General features: G+C 48.3%; 1 long non-coding RNA gene across 1 annotated transcript in view; it reads left to right on the forward strand.

The window, feature by feature from the left end:
* Positions 1 to 10491, forward strand: part of LOC308484612 — a 190423-nt gene that overhangs the window by 63123 nt on the left and 116809 nt on the right. The gene's annotated exons all lie outside the window — the stretch shown is intronic.

The following is a 10491-nucleotide window of genomic DNA, read 5'->3' on the forward strand; positions in this document are numbered from 1 at the left end:
ATCATGGGAGTTGTAGGCCAAAGCATCTGGAGGGCCAAAGTTTGCCAAGTCCATGTTAAGAGCAAACAGGACCCTGCTTCCCTGTTTTGAGGGTCATTTAGGTCAGTGTTTCCTGACAATCTTGGGTTTTTGGACTACAACTCCCATCATCCCTAGCCAGCAGGACCCAGTGGTCAAGGGTGATGGGAATTGTAGTTCCAAAACAGGTTGGAGACGCAAGCTGTTTTGGGAAACATTGATTTAGACCTCTTGACTTTGGCCGCAGTTCTCTCCCTCTTTCCTGCCGAACCTCCTACATCCGAACCACCTCTCCTGGGTCTGCCTGTGCCCTCTGCAAACCTGTCGCCTCGCAAGGGGAACCTCGCGCCCCTGCTCCGTTAGAGAGAGACCCTCCTTTATCCCCAAATCCCTGCCATTTTGAAACCCTTCTGGACACTCTGTGCTCTGGGATCGCATGCAACCCTTCCGGATCCCACAGATCAGATCTCCGTTCTGCTACCTGGCTGCTTGAGACCTCGGGGCAGGTGGATAGAACAGCCACAAAATACCATCCCGAGTCCTTTTTACGAGTTGGAGAGGAACGGCGCTGAAATTGCATCGTTCTAGGAAGAGGGCAAAGAGAGTCTCTGCCAGAAAACCCTCTGCAGCCGTGTTCGAACCGATCTGAGAGTTCTCTTCACCCCCCCAAAAAAAGCCATGGAACCACTTTAAAAAGCAGAGTTACCTTTGTGACATAGGGGGGGGGGGGTTCCCAGTCCCAGACACCTGCTTGTGAGCTGCAAAAAAACAAAACATTTGGGTCCGAGAATAGGGGTTTGTTTTAACTGGAATTTCCAATCCGAGGTCTGCTAGCGCTAGCAGATAACATAGCGCTGTCTGCCCGCTGAATTGCACTAGCAAGCAAGGGGGCGGCATGTTGCTTTGCCTAACAGTCAAGCCCAGCAGTGGGGAAGGACGACGGAAGAGGAAGGGCCCCACACCTTGCAACTGTGGTTTATGTTTGCCCGCAATTCGCTGCATGTCTGACGGCCCCACGGCAGGGTGCTTCTGCCCCCCCCAAATAAAAATCAGGAGAGGGTTTCATCGCCCAGACATATCACCTCCGTCTGCCTTTGATGCCCTGCGCATCTTCTTAGGGCTACAAACTCACGTTGTCTTAAGGGCTCTGTTTGTGATGTCTGGGGCTCCACCGGGTTAGGGGGACCTTGTTCTCTGCCAGGGCCCTGGGCAGATAGGTCAAACCCCTTCCGTACCAAAGAGAGGGCTACCACCTGACTTTTTACGTGGCCCCTTCACCCCGTCCCCAGCCACCGTAGTGGGGCAGAGAGAAGCCATTCTGCAGCAAAGGAGTTTTCCCACTCTCCCTGAACAGCAAACCCCCATTGAGGAGTTTATACTCCTTTGTGCAAGGAAATTTGATCTCTGCTGCCCTCTCTGTCCTGCACCCCACAGCTCTGCCCAGCTAGAGACCAAGAATTGGGTGGGTCCTGAGACCCCAACCTTCTCTTCTCCCCACTCCCCCTGATCCCATTGTTCAATAGATCAGCTTGGATTATCTGGAGAAAAGTTTCCTCTAAGATGTCCAGTCCACAGAAAACGAAAGATTTCCATGCGCCTCCCTAGCCCTCTTTTGAAAGTCTCAGCTGGGCTGTTGGCTCCCGTAAAATTTCCCCAGACTGTCCTCTTCCCAGATTCCATACAGGGCAGTTCTTGCCGCTTTTAATATTTCCGCAGGGGAGGCAGTCGCAAGAGCCGTTGCTTGTCCCCAAGGCTGGCCCAGCAGAAGGTGCAGCTATGAAAATTCTCCTGTACAGCTCTGCCGCTTTATGGATTCTGTGTCAACCTGGAATCCACGCAAGCGCTTCGCTGCCCTCCCTAGACACAGCCATCCTTAAGGCGGGGGCCCCTAAAGAGTCATCCTTCCGCATGCCTCCTTTTAAGAGTGTCATTCCCCCCCCACACACACTCCAAATATGTGCACACACACTACAACCCAACCCAAATATACACCTGCCCTAAACTTTGGGTGGTTTTTAGCCATCTATCTCATCCTACCCGCCGCCCACCGAAAAAACCTTGCTCATTTCTCTCCTCCCTACCAGAACTCTATTAGGGCTCTGTCTGCAATCTTCCCCAACCTCACACTTCGGTCGAAAAGTCTTGCCACCCGCACTGCTCCGCTGGCGAAGTGGAGTGCCTTCCTCATCTCCTCCGGTCCTGTTCACACTGATATTTATATGCTTGTTTGTCTCTGTACATGTGTGACGTTTTCAAAAATGACTTTTGAGTTGGGGGGGGGGAGAGACAGAAAAAAAATTAAACAGCAGGAAAAAGAAAAGAGAAAAGAAATAAGGCTTGATTTCTGACAGTGGTTCTGCGCTCGTTTTTATTTGCTGACCGAGGGGTTCATAAGCGAGTCGTTTGGGCTTTCTTTGCACAAACCAGAGTTAAATTGCAAAGCCCGATCAGGACTGAGCATGCTCAGGAGCAGCGGAATGTTGAGCGTTGGTTGAAAAAGAAAAATGAAGAACGAGGGGCAGAATGAAGTGGGCTGCTTTCATTACACCCATTGTACAGATGGGATAATAGAGGCGGAGGGGGTCATGGCTCGCCTAAGACTACATAGTTTGCAGCAGAGAAGAGACTAAAACTGGGACCTGATTCATAGTTCAGCCTCTCTTGCCAGCATACTAGAACAGCTCTTAAAAGCCCCAAAGATTGTTATTGTCTCTGAAACTGGTTTCACCTGGTGTCCCTAGAACAAAGAATGAAAGGAAAACTAGGTAGTCCTTTTACCTAGCACAGCAGCTAGAATCAATATCTTCCTAGCTTTCGTTTTCTTCCTCTTCTTCACCTCTCACCTCTTGTTTCATGGTCACATAGCTCAGTTGGTTAGGTAAAGGTAAAGGGACCCCTGACCATTAGGTCCAGTCGTGGATGTCTCTGGGGTTGCGGCACTCATCTCACTTTACTGGCCGAGGGAGCCGGCGTACAGCTCATGTGGTCATGTGGCCAGCATGACTAAGCCGCTTCTGGCGAACCAGAGCAGCGCACGGAAACGCCGTTTATCTTCCCGCCAGAGCGGTACCTATTTATCTACTTGCACTTTGACATGCTTTCGAACTGCTAGGTTGGCAGGAGCAGGGACTGAGCAACGGGAGCTCACCCCGTGGTGGGGATTTGAACCGCCAACCTTCTGATCGGCAAGTCCTAGGCTCTGTGGTTTAACCCACAGCGCCACCCGCGTCCCCAGTTGGTTAGAGCATGGTGCTAATAACACCAAGGTTGCAGGTTCGATCCCCGTGGGAGACAATGCGTATTCCTGCATTGCAGGGGGTTGGTCTAGAATAGATGATCCTCAGGGTCCCTTCCAACTCTGCAATTCTGTGATTCCACAATCTAAAGAGGGAGGCAGAGACGAGAACTGAAACTCGGAGGCACTGCTGCCTCCAACTGTGAAGGCTAAGGTATGAGCCCATTTGGCCATGGTACAGCAATAAGTAACCAAACAAACTCCTCCGTTGCAAAGAGAACGTCAGCAATGTCTAGGCAACACGATGACCATGTACATACGCAATAGACAAATCTTTTATAAAATTCCTTCAAACCATAACAAGTCCAAAATGAAATCTTTAGTCTCAAAGCCTCTGAAAATCTTTAAATGAAGGAAGGTACCAGACTTTGTACGATGAAAGACAAGCTGTGAAGCTTTGTGTATTCAGCAAATTTGTCCAACACTGAACAGTGATTCCAGATATTGACTACTGTTTTCTAGAATTCTTTGCCAGCGTGGTGGGACGATATAAAATTGCTTCATAAACCAATCTTAAATCGAGTGAATGTATGTAAATGAAAATATCAAATGCTGAGGAACAGTGCTCATGTAATAATGTAGTCACATCCATTCATTCGATATCATATTTACATTCATTGGACATCCTATTTGCTTGTCTTTCATCGTTCAAAGTCTGGTACCTTGCTTCATTTAAAGATTTTCAGAGACTTTGAGACTAAAGATTTCATTTTGGACTTGTTATGGTTTGAAGGAATTCTATAAAAGATGGTCTGTTGCGTATGTACATGGTTGTCGTGTTGCCTAGACATTGCTGATGGCCTCCAGTTGTGAAGACAGAGCCTCAGGTCTGGTAGACATCGATAGCCTTATCCCCTTCCATCGATTTGCCCAGTCCTCCTTTAAAGCTATCCAGGCTGATCGCCGTCAACGCCTCCTGCAGCCATCCTTTCTGTGTGAAGAAGGAACAGCTGGCAGCTGTCTTCACAGAGGTCCAGCCGCTATGTGGTTCCCCTCCAGAGGCGGCTGCGGTGCAACACGAAACCTGTGAGCACCTGAAAGTACCTGATTTGAATGCCTGCTAGCAACTTCCGGCCTTCATCTTAAAACTTAACAGGTGTAGCAGCCATGGATGCCTTGTCAAACACCAACCGCCTTGTCTCTCCCTGCCTATGCCCATGTTTCGAACCTGTAGCCTGCTGGAGAGGTCTGGGTGATCCGAAACCTTGCACCCTTGTTTTCTGGACTTTTTGGTCGGCTTAATAAAGGCATCGTCCAATTACGGACTACTTTGGTATTTTTCTTTTGGGCAAACATGGCCACCTTTTCAACTCTCGGGTAAAAACACAGCGATCCTAACACAAACAGCGTTTTTTGCAAAGCAGCCACAGCCAGATGGAATTGTTATGAACAGCTCAGGTGTGTTAAACGGGGGTTAAAAGATGTTGGGGGCGATGCCAGCGGAGGGTTCCCCACAAATGAGGGCCTCATCACAAAGGACTCCCTCTCCATGAAGAGATGGCAGGGTCATGTGAGAAAGGGGAGACTTTTAAATGCCCTGGTCTGAGAATCCATTTTCATGATAAAAACAAACAGCACACAACTTTCTAGACCTTACGGTTTCAAATATAAACCTGCTCTTAATAAGTCCATCTGCAATCTGCTCTTAATAAGTCCATAAAGCAGAGAGGGTGGCTGAATTTGGGCCTAACTAGGCTTGACGTGAGATGGAGCTCTGAATTGTTTACAAAAGAAAATATCAAATATCTGTGTGGTTCAGTTGTGGTTTTTCTGAAGGTTTTCTGGATCACAGCAAGTGTGATGGAGAAATTTAACCAACTCTTTCTGTATAATTATGTATTTGTTTAAAAACCAATAAAATATTGGGTTGGGTTTTTTTTGAAAAATTAACTCTTTCCTCTCCTGCCCACAGTCGGAGGAAAAACCCACTTCTGAAGCCAGTCTTTGCATTGGGAGTAAATTCCCACATTTGTGCCAGTTGTGTGGGGGGAATTCCCCCACCCTCTGCACAAGCAAACCCTTGGGTCTTCCTCAGGACTGCAGTAGAGGAGATAATAGGTAAAATTATCTAGGTATCATCTAAAAAAATGTAGTATAAACACTGACAACTGGGAAACACTGGCCTGCAGGCGCTCCATAGGAGAACAGCCTTTACCAAAGGTGTCATGGGCTTTGAAGACGCTCGAACTCAGGACGCAAGGGAGAAACGCGCTAAGAGGAAGGCACGCTTGGCAAATCCACACCGTGACCGACTCCCGCCTGGGAACCAATGTCCCCACTGTGGAAGGAAGTGTGGATCCAGAATTGGCCTCCACAGTCACTTATGGACTCATTGTTAAAACCGTGTTTAGGGAAGACAATCTTACTTGGCTATGAGTGATAACCAAAGAATAATAATAGGTAACCCCCCCTCCACTGTTGCTGAAAACCCAATAATACCCCTCCCTAGCTGATGATATTAGCATTTCTTAAAAACAAAACAAAACTCAACTTAGTTAAATGCATTATGCACATTTAACATTTGAGTCCAGTCTGGGCCTCATTTTCCCATCCTCTTGCAAGATGAACCTCATACTTTTTTGATGGGAGGGGAGGTTTAATTACTCCTGCCAAGCTCTGCACCACTCCTGGCGACAGAGGGGGTAGGGACGGTGCAGAACGTGCAACCGTGCACAAACTTCGTTGCATTACTCATCTTTGGAACGAGATCGGATTTATTTGTTTTTGTAAGCACTGGGCAGTCTCTGGCTCGGACGATCCCATTGGTCCTCCTGCCAGCAAGCCCACCGTTCAAGAGACAACGCCAATCCCATCCTGGCCGCCCTCAGCAGAGCCTCCCCTGCTGCAGAATGCTGGCCTTTTACATAACCACATTTATGCTTTGTGATTATCTCTTTAGCCGTGGCAGGCGCCCAGCTGGTGCATCTGAGAGTCTCCCCCTTTCAGCTCATTTGGAACACAGCTTACCTTGAGTATCCCATCTCCCAGCTAAAAACACATCTCCCTGAGGTCTCGGGCGTTCCGGCCCAATGTTAAGTTCTTTTGGGACAGGAGCCAGAGAGAGAAGAGATTCTTTCTGCAGCAAAACCTGATGGATGGTCGGAGCTGAGCATCATCGCGCTCTGTGCTTTACAAAAACAAGCACACGCGAGTCTGCTCCAAAAGATGAGTAAGGCAATCAAGTTTGCAATCCCGCACCATTTTGGCAGCATCTAACAAATCTTTTTTATATATATATATAATTTTTAGTGATTTTAACATATAAAATGTACCACAAAACTTATCACTTATACAATCTTTTTAGACTTCCGTCAGCACCTCTGATGATCCACCGTTTTAACCACTTCTTATGCATTTCTTAACTTGATATTGCCTTTACATCTCTTAACAAATCATCCTTCCCCTTCTCCATTTTTGCAATACTTCCAATCATACTCCTCACAAAACCTCTTGCAAACCTACAAACGTCGTCTGATCTTCACAAATACTTTTCAAATAGTCCGTAAATTTACTCCAGTCTTCCGTGAATTTCTGGTCCCGCCGGTTTCGAATCCTTCCTGTTAGTTCATCTAGTTCTGCATAGTCCATTAACTTGGCAGCATCGAACAAATCTGCCAGTCCAAGGATTGGTGCACGTGCAATTAAAACTTCTCTCCCCCAATTCGCTTCAAGGCACACTCCACAACCTCCCCAAATCTGCTCCAGATGGTTGGGGAACCCCAGAAAAGAGGGTCCATACAGGGAGGAGGGAAGGAGAAAGTTCTGTTGCACAAGCAAAAATCCTGGCATGGAAAGAACAAGGTACTTAGCCCTACATTGGATGCAACCCAATACTTTTTCCCCCCTCAAGAAGCATTTGTTCATGCCTGCAAGGGTTTTATCGGGCTCTGGCTATTTGTCACGTTTCTCTCCTACCTCTCCTCCAAAAAGCCCAAGGTGTTCTCTCTCTTGTCCTCAAAACAAACAGGAAGGTTAGACTGAGAGTGACTGGCTTACATTAATGGCCCAGAGGCGGCTGGAAAATGAGTGACGGGAGCAAGCCAGCAGTCAATCGCACTGTGCAAGTTGGAGTTAACTCTTTAGTAGTCAGGCCTAATGAGCGCAGCAACTCATCTCTGGTGGGTCTTGCCCTCATGAAGCAGTTGCTGAGACTGAAGGTCTTCACTTCCCCATGTTACCAGAAAAATCCGAGGGCTCCCTTGGACAAAAACAAAGACACCAACCAGGATAACTTGGAGCAAAACAGCAGCCTGTAGGCTTGGCCTTTATTGAACTGTTGCAACAGGGTGTTCCCCTCACTTGCAGGAGAGAGGAAAGACCCAGAAAGATGGTGTGCAAGACCTTATAAAAACTTTTGAAATTCCCATCCTCTAGGTCAAGCCCACCCCCAGAAACATCATGCATACATTACAGAAAGGAGGGGTTGACATCATGCATACATTACAGAAAGGAGGGGTTGAGGGAGGAGTTGTGGTGGTAACCTGAGTGTCCTGTCACCTGGCTGGTTCCTCCTTTCCCCCTGCCCATGAGTCACTTCCAGGAGACAAAGGGGAGTTGGCAGTTTCCTGCCCCCAGAGGGAAGATCTGATCATTGTCCTTTGTTTCAGTCCATGCTGAATCCATGCCCATATGCAAGTTCGTTGTGATCTTGATGGTCTTCTGTCTAGGACCATCAGGGTTGGCATAGCAACTGGGCAGGGCTCCTGTGGATGTGCTGGGATGGTGAAGGGATTATGGCTGACCAGAACCAAGCCAGCCCCCTTTGATAGTCCTTGTCATATGGAGTAAAACAAAAATGGAACAGTGCAAATCCGATGTATGGTTGATTTTTCTATGAATTCATAACAGAAGTGTGGCATATGTAGTGTGTGAGTGTGAGTGTGTGAAGTTTGTACAAACTGAATGATTGGGGTGGGGGGGTTCCTGCTACACCCACAGCTGACTAAGTCCCCTCCTCTCCAGGATTCCCCCCCCCCCCAAGCAAGCAGAGACTGCGTCTACAAGTCACCAATCTCTCCTCCACCCTTTTCAGAGCCAGTGTGGTGTAGTGGTTAAGAGCGATAGACTCATAATCTGGGGAACCGGGTTCGCGTCTCCGCTCTTCCACATGCAGCTGCTGGGTGTCCTTGGGCCAGTCACACTTCTCTGAAGTCTCTCAGCCCCACTCGCCTCACAGAGTGTTTGTTGTGGGGGAGGAAGGGAAAGGAGAATGTTAGCCGCTTTGAGACTCCTTTGGGTAGTGATAAAGCGGGATATCAAATCCAAACTCCTATTCTTCTTCTTCATGACTCTTGTGGTTCTGGGGAGCTTGTTGCAGCAGGAGAGAGAGAGAGACCTGTATCTCTTCAACAGCCTTACTACTACTACTACTACTACTACTACTATTTTTTTTATTTATATCCTGCCCTCCCCGGCCAAAACCGGGCTCAGAGCGGCTAACAACAATAAAAGTAAGACAGCATTCTAAAATCAATTCATTTTAAAATCAATTCAAAATCAAATTCATGGCAACCATTGGGCTAGAGCTCTATGAGGATTACCAAAGGACGGGGTCAGGCCGTGCCTTGGCCAAAGGCCTGGTGGAACAGCTCCATCTTGCTGGCCCTGCGGAAAGATGTCAAGTCCCGCAGGGCCCTAGTCTCTTGTGACAGAGCGTTCCACCAGATCAGGGCCACAGCCGAAAAAGCCCTGGCTCTGGTTGAGGCCAGCCTAACCTCCTTGTGGCCTGGGACCTCCAAGGTGTTTTTGTTTGAAGACCGTAAGGTCCTCCGTGGGACATACCAGGAGAGGCGGTCCTGTAGGTACGAGGGTCCTAGGCCATATAGGGCTTTACTCATCTCTGCCTCTTGACCAACCTCCCATTTGCCAGCTTCTGTCTCTGATTCTGGACTGCTCTCTGCCACAGACTCTCCTAGCTCACTAAAGCCTGTTAACTCTTCAGCTTCCAACACCTCCTCCCCCCAGCCTACTCCCTCTTCTCCCTCTGACCATTCATGGTCATCTCACCCCCTGGCTCTAAGCCTTCTTCACTTGGTGGTTCCTCAGCTAGTTCCTTCCACCATCCCTCTGCACCCAACCAGTCCATGACATTGGATCTCCCTCAGTTCCAGTCAAATGGCTTTGTCCCTCCATATGAGTGTTAACAGGGGCTGGGTTCACATGTGCATGTTCCAGCTGCACATGTGAACTAGTTCAGCCAACCAGCTGGCAAGCAGATCTGCAGGTGGGAAGAGGCTAATTGAATTCATAACAACTAGAACAGAAGTTTGATGCCCTTAACTTCCATAAGTGGTTGTGGCACCTTACAGATTTAACAAATTCATTATAAGCATTGGTGAACTAGAGTCTTATCCAGCCATATGTAGAAGGGGGGAAATGTAAAAAGCTTGGGTTGGCTGGCAATGAAATCCAAAATGAACAGTCTCTTGCAAATCAATTAAGTTGAACAGGACAGATCTGGGTAACAGCTGGACTTCATATTTTTTTTAAATGGAGGCCAGCCATTGATTCCTTCTCTGTCCCAAATGCCAAGCTACAACCTGATAGTTGCAGCACCTAAAAAGGTAAAGGGACCCCTGACCATTAGGTCCAGTTGTGGCCGACTCTGGGGTCGTGGTGCTCATCTCGCATTACTGGCCGAGGGAGCCGGCGTACAGCTTCCGGGTCATGTGGCCAGCATGACTAAGCTGCTTCTGGCAAACCAGAGCAGCGCACGGAAACGCTGTTTACCTTCCCGCCGGAGCGGTACCTATTTATGTACTTGCACTTTGACGTGCTTTCGAACTGCTAGGTTGGCAGGAGCAGGGACCAAGAAACGGGAGCTCACCCCATCGCAGGGATTCGAACCGCCGACCTTCTGATCGGCAAGTTCTAGGCTCTGTGGTTTAACCCACAGCGCCACCCGCGTCTCAGCACCTAGCAGAGACTAATTCAGCCTGCAGTCTCCAACTTGGAACTGTCTGAACTTCAGTTGGTCCAAAATGCTGCCACCAGATTGCTGGCCGGAGTCCCATTTAGAACTCGCACAACCTGTTCTGAAGCAGCCAAACTGCTCGCCCGTTTGTTTCCAGGCCTAAATTCAAGGTGCTCACATTTGTTTTTTAAGGTCTTTGGCACTTAATGGTATTGTTTTCTGGGAGCCACCACTCTTGCTGAATTCTGCTGCATTTGGAACAGAA

This window comes from Podarcis pityusensis (assembly GCF_964106645.2).
Source record: "Podarcis pityusensis genome assembly, chromosome: 8".
NCBI lineage: Eukaryota > Metazoa > Chordata > Lepidosauria > Squamata > Lacertidae > Podarcis > Podarcis pityusensis.